Source organism: Leptopilina boulardi, unplaced genomic scaffold (assembly GCF_019393585.1).
Source record: "Leptopilina boulardi isolate dan_hultmark-lab unplaced genomic scaffold, ZJU_Lbou_2.1 LbouV2_1, whole genome shotgun sequence".
Taxonomy (NCBI): Eukaryota; Metazoa; Arthropoda; class Insecta; order Hymenoptera; family Figitidae; genus Leptopilina; species Leptopilina boulardi.
The window spans coordinates 1112385-1126698 of NW_026137640.1; the positions used below are offsets into that span (position 1 = coordinate 1112385).

The window sequence follows — 14314 nt, forward strand, 5'->3', positions numbered from 1 at the left end:
AGTAATCGATTATTTAAATTAAATAATTATTTTTTCGATGTAAGTAAAATGATTTCAATTTTTTTTTCCAATCAATAACATTTTTGGCGCGAATAAGTTGACCAATATAAGAAATTATTCAAGAAAAATTTTGTGATTTAATTTAAAAATTCCCGCCAAAAATTTTTGTTCGGACAAATAAAAATTCGGTCAAATCAGAATTATTATTTAGTGTTTTGAAAATTTAAATGACAATTTCTGCAAATTTTGGATAATAATGGAAATTGAAAAAATTCAGTCAAGTAGAAATTGAAAAAATTCAGTCAAGTAAAAATTTTGATGAAAATTTTATTGCAAATTGTGTTTAATGAAAATTTTGTGCAAATTTTTATTGAAAATTCGAAATAGAATATTTAGAAATTCGAACTGGACCACCAAAAATTTTGTTATTAACTATTATTATCATTATCATCATCATCATCATCATCATTTCTGTTGGAATTGAATGCAACATTTTTCTTCGTAATTCTATAGTATTATTATACTTTAGTCGCAGAGAGAAAGAATTCCTTCATCTCTTCTAATTGAAGAGTATGAAAAATTTCAATTGTTTTTCAAAGAACAATTTTGTTTGTTCCTCAGTAGTAATATAGAGGGTGAAAGTTCTCTATGGCATTTTACTTGTTTGTTATTCATATATTCTTCTTAAATTGCAAATGCATTTTCTGTGCGAAACATATATATATATATAATAATTAAAACGAATACAATCAAAAAATTTACATTTCTCATATATAATCATTTCAATTATTATTATTATTATTATTATTATTATTATTATTATTATTATTGAAAAATTATATACGAAAAAAAGTGATTGAAAAAAAAATGTATTTTTGGAAAAATTTGCAAAAAAATTTTTTTTTTGACTTCTTTTTCGCGAAAATTTTTTTTTAATTTTACATTACGTGAAATGTAATTTTCGAGCACTCATAAAAGTGTAAGAGAGACAATCTTCACGAATGATGCGAATGTTAGGCACCTTTCTCGCGTTTCACGTTTCTTTACAGTGGACATGGTAAGGGGCCAGTGACGTCAGTGGTTCACTTCAGTTGCTACTCTATAGCCTCTCACTTTGTCGACGGCGCTCGACTCGAATGGTTCTCGCAGTTAAATATCCCTTCTATTTTATTTTTTTTTCGGTGTAATTTTTCAAAAGTAAATTTTTTTTTTAATTAAAAAAAAAAAAAAAAAAAATGGTGAACTAACATATAAAAGTGTGGCAAAATGTACAGAGAGTGATGTAAAGGTGTAGACAAAAATTGTTGAAAAATTAGTGTTTAAGATAAAAAAAAAAAAAACTGTGACAAATTGTGTGGTAGGTCATTCAATCGGTTGATCGATCTCGTCCTCAATTCCCCATTTCGAAAAATAATAAATTCAGTGTGACAGTAATTTTTTTTTTTGTGTGTCGTGTCATTTATTAGGATATATTGGATGTATTTTTCTTTCATCAAAGGTAATTTTAATTTATAATTTTTTTGAATTAACTATACCGAATGGGAAATTTACCATTGGCAAAAGAGTGGCCCAATATTGGACCAGCATTGGTTCCATAGTGAGCCAATAGTTACCATTGGCAATTTCCCACTTAGCCTTAATCCAAATAAAATAATTTAAAATTCTGCGCTTTTTGTTCACACAAAAAACAAATACTGAAACCATTAACATCTTAAAATAAAAATGCCTTAAAACTAGTGTAATTTTAATCTTAAAACTAGATTAAGTCAATTTTAGGACTTAAAATCATACACTCAAGGTTGAAATTCAGTAAAAATGGTTCTAATGCCTTAAAACTAGTGTAATTTTAATCTTAAAACTAGATTAAGTCAATTTTTGGACTTAAAATCATACACTCAAGGCTGAAATTCAGTAAAAATTGGTTCTAATGTTAACGGTTTTATAGTTAAAAGTGAACTGAAAGTAAGTATTATTTTTTAGTGTGTTGACGAAAAAACCTTTTTTAAATTATAATTTCACAATTAGAGGATAGTAAAAAAATATTCTAAATCGCTAATAAAAGAGGATTTCGAAAAAAAATGTCTGACTGTTGTTTTCGTCCCACGCGTATCTTTTTTATTTTTTTTTTTAACGGATTTCGTACGCCTACAAAGTGGAGAAAGGTCGTGATCGCTTCCCTAAAGTGCCCTGGTTAAATCCTTTTATAAATTCAAATGATTTGGTCATTCCTTTTGTCATTTATTTCTAATTATCTATTGCATAATCATATAGTTATTATATACCGGATCAACAGGTTGCGTTGAGTATACGTGTTTATTCATCATTAAAAAAAAAAAAATGAAGAGACAAATTATATTTTTGTCATCGCTAATCCATTCTTTCAAATTTTTTTCTAAAATGTCGCAAGGGACTTATATAAATTAAAAATTGAATAACATTTAATTTATTTCAAATTGTAAGAGAAAAATTATTTTTATGATATAATATAGTTTTTCTAATTTCTTTTTTTTAAATTGCTTTTTAAAATCTTTTATTTTTTTTTTTTTTTGTAATTTTTCTTTTCTGACTAAAAAGTGTTGAAAGCTAACTTTTCTTATATAGGGAAGAGAATTTCTTTTCACTTGTATATTCATTTCCATGAAAGCGATTTGTCTTCGTCAAAAGTACTTTGCGAGTCCTTTGCGCGCATAAGTATGGCGGCGAACAGATGGTCAGGTTTTTTTTTTTTTTTGCTCAACAGTCTATTAGGTACATGAGTCATTAAAACCTTTAAGCCCTAACGGTTTAAGTTAAAATATTATTTAATGTATTTGCACGTCTAGCAAAAAAAAAAAAATACCTTCATTTATGTTTTTTACAATATTTTTTCAAAAATAAAAAAAAATTGTATATAAAAATTTTTAATTTTTAAACGTGAAAAAAAAAATTATAAATGAAATTTATAATTTTGCTATTGAAATTTATGTGTTTATTTTGTATTCTAATATTATTCAGAGTTAATTTTTTTTCTAAAATTGAAAAAATTAGTTATACATAATATATGAAGGATCGAAAATTGTCATATAAAATACGTTTAATATGACTTGACAATTTATCTTGTGTATAATTCTACGTTTTTTTTTTTTTGCATTGACTCCATACCTATAATTTATCAAAGACAATTCTACAATTTGCATCAATATTTCATAAACGGAAAACAATTTTTTAATTTTTATTTTTACACAAATAAAGTAATGATTAATTTCTTCATCGCAAATTTCTATTTTTAGAATACATTAATTTCAAAAATTGGCTAATTGTAATTTTTTTTTATCATTTTTATAAATTCGTGAAAGGGGAAAACAATTTTTTAATTTTACTTTATTAATACAAAAAAAAAAACAAAAAAATTAATGCCAAAAAAAATTTGGAAGCAACCAAATTTTGGTTAAATCAACAAAATAAATGCATTGATATACAGTTAACCAAACGTTTATTTAGCTCAATCAAATTTTTTCTTTGTTCAAAAAATTTTTTAAAATAAACCGCAAACAGTTATTTAGATCAAATAAATATTTATTTGAATTAAACAAATTTTATTTGAACTAACCAAAAAATTGGATAAATATAAAAAAATGCACCCAGAGAAATGATTTATTTGAACCAAATAAAATATATTTGAGTTAAATAAACGTATATTTGTCTCAGAGCCTACTAACTTATTTATTTGGTATAATTAAAAATTTTATTTGTCATAAATAAATTTTTCTTTGGTTCAAATAAATTTTTTATTTAAACGAAATAAAATATATTTGCAACAAATAAATGAGTTAGTAGGCTCTAAGACAAATATACAATTTCTCTAAGTGTGGTACATCTGGTTTAAACATATCTTTTTTCTGAGTGCAATTTTGGTTCTTTGTAACCAAATTTTGGTTGGCCTGTAACAAAGTTGGTATAGATTTATCTCAACCAAACATTTGGTTAGGCCAACAAAATTATTTGGTTGCACAGAAAATTATAAGGTATTAAAATAAGCTGCAACGTTTATTATTTTAATCCAATTTTGCTTATTTTCATCCAATTTGGTATTAAAATAAGCAAAATTGGATTAAAATAATAAGCGTTGCAGCTTATTTTAATGCCTTTTAATTTTCTGTGTGAACATTTTTAAATACCAACCAAAATTTTGGTTGTTTTAACAAAAAACTTTTTATTGGCCCAATCAAATTTTGATTGCTCTGACTAAAATTGGTAATTTTTTTTTTTGAATTTTAAAATTCGTGGAATATTTACAGTTAAATATTATTTATAATGGAGAATATTCATATGCAATCTAACTGCGACTGTATCTGTAAATTCTTAGTTTGAATTTAAATCTCCGCACGCATATCGCACTATTTTTTAACAATATAACAGATTTTCATTGAATGAAGTTATTCCATTTTGCTATATGTGTGGGATCTTATGTTGTTACCGTTATATTGAAACATTCCATTCGCGGTAAACATTTGAAAACGTTGCCCGACAATAATTCAACTCGCACATATATATATATATATATATATATATATATATATATATATATATATATATATATATATATATATATATATATACACTATGGGGTAATGAACTCATGGCGGGGAGGTAAAGAATTCGTGATGAGAATATATTTCAAGAAAGCAGGAATCACCTGTGAATCGTTGTTTTCTGAATATGGTAAACGATTTTCTGCTTTATAAAACTAGGCCGTAATTCGATTTCTGATTCGCGCCATATGCACTGAAGCGATGCCAATGATTGGCGCACTTTAGTTGAAAATTATATATACCTGAGAACAAGGATTTATTTTTATATCAATTTTTTGTTATTTATTGGAACAGAACGAAATTTGTATATATATATATATATATATATATATATATATACTTTATTAACAATCGAATTATTGATTTAGATTATAAAAGAAAGCATAAAAATAAATTCTATTAATGATTTCACTAAACGGTTTTTCTTGGCATTAAAAATGACTATTGGATTAAGTTCATTGTTCTTTTGTTGAATGCAAATTTAATATTATTATTATTATACATCCTGTAGAAGCTGTTTCCGCAAAACGCGTTGGTTGTATATATAAAGATAGTGTTTTAAGCCACACCTTTAAGGTCTGCATCAACGTCCCCCACAGTTTCACCTTGTTCAGGACAAATATGGACAATAAGTATTTATAATATTGTGCGACGAGAAATTTCTGATAAAAAAAAACCTCAATTTCGATTATATTCTCGCGTTTATATATATATATATATATTAAGAAATATTGCCATAAATTATACAAGATCGTAATGTCAAGTATCACATGAAAAAAAGTAGAATTTTTATCCTAAAATTGGTACACGGAAAAAAAGAAAAAATAATTTTTACTACTTTCAGAGAGTAAAATGGGAACTGTCCGTAATTTCTGCGCATCTCTGGCAAATACTTTTACTCCAAAAATAGTAAAATTTACACCAGAAATAGTAAAAATTACTACGGAAAGGGTAAAATTTACAACGGAAATAGTAAATTTTACTATTTTTTGAGAAAAAGTTGCCAGAGATGCGCAAAAACTTCGAACAGTTCCGGTTTTACTCTGAAAGTAGTAAAAATCCTAGTTGAGGGCAAAATTTTTGACATATTTTGCATAAAATTGCATAAAAATTTGAAATACTTTTATAAAATTGTATATTTTTTTTTCCTGTTTAAATTTTTACCCTAAAATCGATACACGGAAAAAAAGAAAAAGTAATTTTTACTACTTTCAGAGAGTAAAATGGGAACTGTCCGTAATTTCTGCCCATCTCTGGCAACTTTTACTCCAAAAATAGTAAAATTTACACCAGAAATAGTAAAAATTACTACGGAAACGGTAAAATTTACTATACAGAAATAGTAAATTTTACTATATTTTTGGAGTAAACGTTGACAGAGATGCGCAAAAACTTCGAACATTTTCCGGTTTTACTCTCTGAAAATAGTAAAAATTACTTTTTCTCTTTTTCCGTGTACCGATTTTAGGGTAAAAATTCAAATAGGAAAAAAAAATATTCAATTTTATTAAAGTATTTTTAAATTTTTATGCAATTTTATGCAAAATATGTCAAAACCCGCACTTGGAAAGATTCCCTGGAAAGTGTCCCTTGGAGGTTCTATCAGAATTCCGCCGGAACTTCCAACGTAATTCCATCGGAGTTCCAAAGAATTTTCGATGGAATTCGGACGGAGTTCCGACGGAATTAGGACTCTAAAAATTTAAAAAAAAATGAATCGGAATTCCGTCGGAATCCCATCGAAAATTCTTTAAAACTCCAATGAAATTCAGACGGAATTCCGATTCATTTTTTTTTTCAAAATTTTTGGAGTCCTAATTCCGTTGGAACTCCATCGGAATTACGTTGGAAGTTCCGGCGGAATTCTGATAGAACCTCCAGGGTCCACTTTCCGGGGAATCTTTCGAAGAGGGAAATTATGCCCTCAACTAGGATTTTTACTACTTTCAGAGTAAAACGGGAAATGTTTCGAAGTTTTTGCGCATCTCCGGCATTTTTTTCTCCAAAAATAGTAAAATTTACTACAAAAATAGTAAAAATTACTACGGAAACAATAAAATTTACTACAGAAATAGTAAATTTTACTATTTTTGGAGTTGCCAGAGATACGCAGAAACTTTGGACATTTCCTGTTTTACTCTCAGAAAGTAATAAAAATTCAAGTTGAGGTCATAATTTTTGACATATTTCGCATAAAAATTACATAAAAATTTTAAATACTTTTTAAAAATTATATATATATATTTTTTTCCTGTTTAAATTGTATGGGAATATGCGATCTTTATTATCCTGACTTTGTATAATATATAGGGGTGTTTAGTTTAATTAATTGCAAAGATTAATTATTTTTCATTTTCTTAAGGAGGAGTGAAAACTTGAAGATAAAATTTCAAAACTTACTTCTTGATGACCAGGAAGTAATTTCAAAGCTTATAAAGCTTCCTGTACGTAAATAACATATTCGAGGAAGTATAACAGCAAAACCAGTCCATGTATATATATACATATATCGCAAGGGTCAAAAGTTATTAATTTTCTCATAAATAGTAATGTGAAAAAGGGGTATCAGAAAATGTTTTAACCAAGAATTTATTTTTAAAATATAAAAAAACAAGTTTATCATTTCATCCTAATTTTTTTTTTTTTTTTTTTGTTTTCAAGATGAAACTTTTTTTGCAAGCACTATATACTTATTATGAAACATTTTATTTCTAATTACATATTTCAAACTTTCATTATCTATACTGACTATTAAATTGTTTTTTAAAAAAAAGGAGAGTCGCATAATTGTTAATTTAACACGTGTATAGATTAAAAAAAAAAAAAACCGAATCATTGCCTGACGTATGAACTTTAATTTTATGTTGTTAATTGCAATATACTTCCTGTATGAGTTGATAGAATATTGAAATGGCTAAAATTGTCGTTTATTAACATGGAACTACTTTCGCCTAAAGGTTGACTGACACGAGCAAATAACCAGACTTTTCGTATGAGAATTTAACGAGACAATTGTGAAAGCAGCAGGAAGCTCACTTCGATTGTCTCCTTGAATAAGGGAAATGAATCCATGATTCGATTCTAATCTCTTCTTTTCTCTTTCTTTAATTTCTCTTATCGCTGGCTCACCGTTCGTGTGTGTGTGATAAATTTCGCTTTTGCTACACCTGAAAAAAATGCCTAGGCTCCTAGTCACGAGAGGAACCCACTAAAAATCAGAGTCGTGTACATTAACTAAAATTAATCTTAACGAAATTCTTCCTAGTAACTAGCAAGTATAACACTACCCAAGTGCCACCTCCACACACTAAAAAATAATACTTATACTTTCAGTTTACTTTTGACTAAAACCGTTAACATTAGAACCATTTTTACTGAATTTCAGCCTGGAGTGTATGATTTTAAGTTCTAAAATTGACTTAATCTAGTTTTAAAATTAAAATTACACTAGTTTTAAGGCATGTTGATTTTAAGATGTTAACTCTCTTAATTTGAATCAGTGAAATTTCACTGATTCAAATTAAGAGAGTATGCTACTCATTTTGATATGCAGCAAAAATGAGTCAGGTTGGTGGCGCCACTGTCTATGTCGTTTAGCATTGACTCATTTTTGCTGCATATCAAAATGAGACTAAGTTTTTTCTATGAATCAACATCGCAGCCGTTAAAAAAAAATTACGTACTCTCTAAATCTGAATCAGTAGAAATTTTACTAATTCAATAAGTACTTTTCATTTTAACTGAAGTTTCAGTTATTTTTTTAAAATTTACTATAATATAATTAGTGAATATGCAAGCAATAGAAAATAATTTATGTAAATCAGTAATTTGTATATACACTGAAAAAAAAATTTATTTGATTCAAATACCGGTGTATTTGGTTATTATCAAATAAATATTTACTTGAATCAAATATTTCTTATTTGAATCAAATAAATGGTATTTGCTTCAAATACTGAAATATTTGATTCAAATACTATATATTTGATTCAAATAAGAAATATTTGATTCAAGTAAATATTTATTTGATAATAACCAAATACACCGGTATTTGAATCAAATAAATTTTTTTTTCAGTGTAACATAACCTTTAAAATTAACTATTAAATCAGTGCCGCCGCCATATATTTATATTACTGATTCAATCAGTAATTGATATTTTACTAATTGAATCAGTAAATTTCTACTAATTGTCAGTTGCTCAATTCTCGCTATGGCAATTAGTAGATTTTTACTGCTAATCAGTAAAATATGACTGATTCAGATTTAGAGAGTATCGTATATTTTTGGATACTCTTTAAGACGTATATATGGTTAAAAATCAATCTGGAGGTGGCACTTGGGTATAGTGTTACTTGCTAGTTACTAGGAAGAATTTTGTTGGGATTAATTCTAATAGTTAATGTACAACTCTGATTTTTAGTGGGTTCCTCTCGTGACTAAGAGCCTATAGCTAAATCGTCTAGGAAATTTTTTTGAGTGATACTATTTAGTATACAACTATATATTTCGATCAAAGTAATTTTTTTGAATTCTGCTCCTAAAAACAAAGGTCGAAGAAAAAAAAGGAAGTTTCTCTTTCTATATATATTCTTTTTTCATATATACATTTTGTCCTCTTTATATTTTCCCCAACTGCGAGCATCAAACTGTATATACCGTTAAATAAATGACGGTATATAGATGAATCGGGCCAAATTGTCTCTTTACTGATTCGGAGAGTTCAAATATAAAAATTATACAACAAGAAGTATTTCTGTACTTATCAATTGTCTTCGATAATGTCTGAATAGTTCAACAAAAATTATTGAAGCGTAACTCAGATATTCGGTCAACGACTTCCAAAGTTAACCGGTATACCTTAACTAATTTTTTTCAATATAGAATTTCTGATCAATCCTTGTCATGCTTCTTCTTACATTGAATATTACGCATGTCAAGAATTTATTCTACTAAATTAGCCCCAGAGGTTCATGATTTTCTTTTGAACGAGAAATAAAACAGGAAATAGAATTCTAAGAAAGGAGCAAAACAATTGAAGATGAGAAATAACAACAGAGTCCGCTACAAAATAGTTGAGAATTATTGCATCCCGAGAAGGAGTAAAGTTGTACTATTCTTCATGGCGCGCAGCAATATTTTCTAAACACGGAAAAGGTTTTAACTGGAAAATTTAAAATGATACGTATATAAAAAACATATTTATATATCAAAATGAAAGAAAAAAAAAAGAAAATGAATTAGAATTTTGATACAGTGAGAAAAAATTGCAATATGATTGCGAGATGAGATGATTGTTCCGGGACGAAGAATTTGCGCATATTGTTGCGCAATTCGAGACCTAGTAACCTTTTGTGTTTCGATGCACACCAGAGCTACAACCGATTGTCGGGATAATATACACCATTTGCCTGCGTAATAATAGGTATGTTACTGTTAAGGTCAGTTACTGTTGTCCGGACGATGTTCAAACAAGTCACGTTTGTACTTACGTGCATGACTGTGATTTTTAATAATGTCGATCGCATATATAATATTTTTAACAGCATTTTAGTATGAAAATTTTCTTTTTTAAACATTCACTAGTATAAGTGAAATAGAAATAATCTCGTAAAATCGCAGAAAATTAAAAAGGCATTCAAATAAGCTGCAACGCTTATTATTTTAATTCAATTTTGCTTATTTTAATACCAAAATGGATTAAAATAAGCAAAATTGGATTAAAATAAGAAGCGTTGCAGCTTATGCCTTTTAATTTTCTGTGATTCGTACCAACTGCACAGAAAATTAAAAGGCATTAAAATAAGCTGCAACGCTTCTTACTTTAATCCAATTTTGCTTATTTTAATACATTTTGGTATTAAAATAAGCAAAATGGGATTAAAATAAGAAGCATTGCAGCTTATTTTAATGCCTTTTAATTTTCTGTGTGCTTCTTCTTTTTTTTGCCCCCTATTATAATCTGAATATAATGAGGTCATTATCTGCTTTTATTTCTCCTATCTATTTTTTTGGTATTTTTTAATATCATCTTTTAATTTTTTTTTACATTTATTGAAAGGCTAATTGTAATGGTTATTATCTTTCTTCTCAACAATAATATCTAGATCACAATGCGTCTATATAACGTAATATATCGCGATGTGAACCTGCAAATCAACTTCTTTTAACAGAATCAATTTTAAGTCTGGTGCTTAAGTCCATGGTGAGTTGTTTGCTCTTCTATTGACACACTTTATCGATTGGTCCGTGGTTCTCAAACGGTCTTGTTTTTTAAAACCGGTTTTAATTTCACGAGTTCAGTTTCTCAATAGCGATTAACGGTTGAGTGTCAGACTAAAACCGTTTTTTATAAAAATTTTGATTTGTTGCGCAGAAAATTGTGAGGTGAAAAATTGTTCGTAAGAAATTATAATCCTTCTTAGGTTGTGTATTTTATAATTTCACAGAAAATTAAAAGGCATTAAAATAAGCTGCAACGCTTATTATTTTAATCCAATTTTGCTTATTTTGATATCAAAATAAATTAAAATAAGCAAAATTGGATTAAAATAATAAGCGTTGCAGCTTATTTTAATGACTTTTAATTTTCTGTGATTTTCTTAGATGGTATTTAATTAACCATAACCAATTTCTTTTTTGATTCAATATGAACTAAATAATTTTTGTGCCAAATGGTACTTGTTTCAAAAAAACAGAGACGCCGTTTTCACAGAAAATTATAAGGTATTAAAATAAGTTGCAACGCTTATTATTTTAATCCAATTTTGCTTATTTTAACACCAAAATGGATTAAAATAAGCAAAATTGGATTAAAGTATAAGCAGCTTAATGCAGCTTAATTTAATGCCTTTTAATTTTCTGTGTTGTGGATAAATTTAATCCTCCGTGAGGTTAGATATATTCTGCGTCTGCGCAGAAGCTACAAAACATTCTGCGCAGACGCAAAGGCAGTAGAGGTACTCTGAGTCTGCGCGGAAGCTATATACAAACATTCTGCGCAGGCGCAAAGACAGTGGATATATTCTACGCCTGCGCAGAAGCAATTTTGCGTAGAATATAACTAACCTCTCAGAGGATTTTTATCCAAACGCAGTGAAAACTGCCACAATTATTGGTTAAAATACAGTTTGTAATTCAATTATTTTGAAATTTATTTGGTTTAAGTAAATATTTATTTTATTTATATAATAATAAGTAATTTGAATCGAATAATTTTTTTTTTCATAATGTAATAGTTTTCATAATAGTAGCTTATTGATTGAGTCTTGAATGCAAAAACAAACAGTTTTTAATCGAATTATCCATCGAGTAGTATTATCTTGTCGATTTTTTTTTTTTTTTTGTTTGCACAACTTGTTATTGGAAAGTTCAATTAATAGTCTATAAATTACTGGCATAGAAAAATTATTAGTATAGGGATACATGTAAGATTGTAAATTGAGATACAGGGGGGAAATAAAAGTTTTGCAAGAATTTTCCACAAGTCACGCGTCTAGAGAGAAAGAGAGAGAGAGAGAAAAAGATTTCTTTCGAGACTGAGTGACACGGAAACGCGCAACAATTCCCGAGGTTAGAGACTTGAAAAGGGAACGCAAGTTCAAGGCGTCTAGGAGCAATGCTTCTTTGAAATTCCAGTATAAGTAGTAACATTAACGGACTTTTTAAACTAAAACTCAACCAACTATAAAATTTAGCCATGAAATCAATTGCAAAAAAAGATATATAGTTTTCCCTTTTTCCAGGGCCAAATTGGGAAATAGATTTTTTTTTTTTCTTAATTGTTACGTTAGAGACCCTGGTTTTTAGAAACTGGTAATTTTTTTTTTTAGATTCAGAGACGTGATTTGATAAATTAATCGAGGAAATATCCTATACGACTTTTATTAATGATGTTGCAGATTTTGCTTGCCAGTAGCATGGTATTTGAACTATCTTGACATTCTTGAACGAGAGAAAAGAGATCCTCACCTTATTGCTAGTTGTACTGGGTATATACAACTTGGGATTGGAATGCGACATGAAGTGTTCTTATAGTTGATCTGTCGTCGATCTTCTCGGAAGTTCTATCTTCAATATATGTTCACAATCCGTTTTTCATCTTAACAACCAAGAATTTGAAAAAAAAAAAATTACATCTGCTTCGTATTTTTTCATACACTGAGAAAACGATGCTATTGAATCAATAGAATTTTTGCCACAAAGGTATAAAAATTATTGATTCAAAAGCATATATATGATATAAAATTTGTAAAATGTTTTATAGATTCTATATATACACGGAGAAAAATGGAAAAACGAATAAAGTAACTTTTACTAATTTAAAAGTAAAACCTAAACTGTCCCCGCAGTTTCACAGAAAATTAAATAAGGCATTAAAATAAGTTATTGCAACGCTTATTATTTTAATCCAATTTTGCTTATTTTAATCTATTTTGGTATTAAAATAAGCAAAATTGGATTAAAGTTGCAGATTATTTTAATACCTTATAATTTTCTGTGTTCTGGCAATTTTTACTTCAGAAATAGTAAGTTTAAATAGTAGTTTTACTATTTCTGGAGTAAAAATTGACAGAAAGTTCAGACAGTTTAGGTTTTACTTTTAAAATAGTAAAAGTTACTTTATCACTGCAAAAAGAAGTATCTTATTTTAAGATGTTTTGGTCGCCTTTTTAAGATGTTTTTTTATAACTTGCTTCTAAGTTATCTAAAACAACTAAAAATGCATTCACAGAAAATTAAAAGGCATTAAAATAAGCTGCAATGCTTATTATTTTAATCCAATTTTGCTTATTTTAATCCATTTTGGTATTAAAATAAGCAAAATGGGATTAAAATAAGAAGCGTTGCAGCTTATTTTAATACCTTATAATTTTCTGTGTTAGTTTCTTAAGATATAAGATGGATAGGAAGATACTTTTGGTAACTTGCTTCCAATGTATCTTATAATAAGATACTTCTTTTTGCAGTGTATTTGTTTTTCCATTTCTCTCCGTGCAGCATATGCTTTTGAATCAATAATTTTTATACCTTTGGCTGAAACGCTATTAATTCAATAGCATATATTATTTTTCTCAGAAATCAATCAATTTAGAAATAATAGTAATATTTTGATGATTACCCCATATAAAAATCAGTTAAAAATTTTCTAAAATGAAATTTTAAATTCTTTAAAAATGGAAATAATTTCAATGGGATAATCAATGCGCCCCTTTATTTTATAATGTATATATAAAGAGAAATTGGAAAATCATATATGTACATTTGAAATTATAATATGTGTTTATTGAAAATGTCGGAAGACTCTATATATATTTTTCTGACCCAGGATAAACGGAGCATGACAGTAGGCCTGTTCGACCACTGTAAAATGATTCCCCAGGGCGGAACTCGCATATCTTTATAGCACACGCAGACACAAAATACTAGTGAGAAAGTCAAGAAAGTTGCACCCACACTATTAAAAAAAAAAAAAAAAACAGTCGTCGTTTTTCAATTCATGAAATATAGTTTCACATACTAAACATTCTTTTGTTCTGTCATTAATTTTTTTTTTATCGATTTTTATATATCCCTCCCTTTTTTCAAAAGAAAAATTTCTCTTTCATAACTAAAAAAAAAAAAAACCATTTACATTATTACTTTAATCTAAAAGTATATCAAACAATTTAGTAATAGAATGATTGGAGAAAATGAGAATCATTTTAGAATGACCTAAAATTGATTTTAAAAATCATAAATTA

The 14314-nt window shown here is 27.6% G+C and overlaps 1 protein-coding gene across 2 annotated transcripts in view; it reads left to right on the top strand.

Moving 5' to 3' along the window:
* Positions 1-1098: 1098 nt before the first annotated feature.
* The window catches only part of LOC127286156 (uncharacterized), a 56394-nt gene continuing 43178 nt past the window's right edge, over positions 1099-14314 (top strand). Inside the window, exon 1 of one of the 2 annotated variants that reach the window (XM_051312584.1) lies at positions 1099-1498. The gene's annotated coding sequence lies outside the window, so the exon portion shown is untranslated. The remainder of the gene's footprint in view (positions 1499-14314) is intronic. The other variant, XM_051312520.1, reaches the window with a different exon arrangement.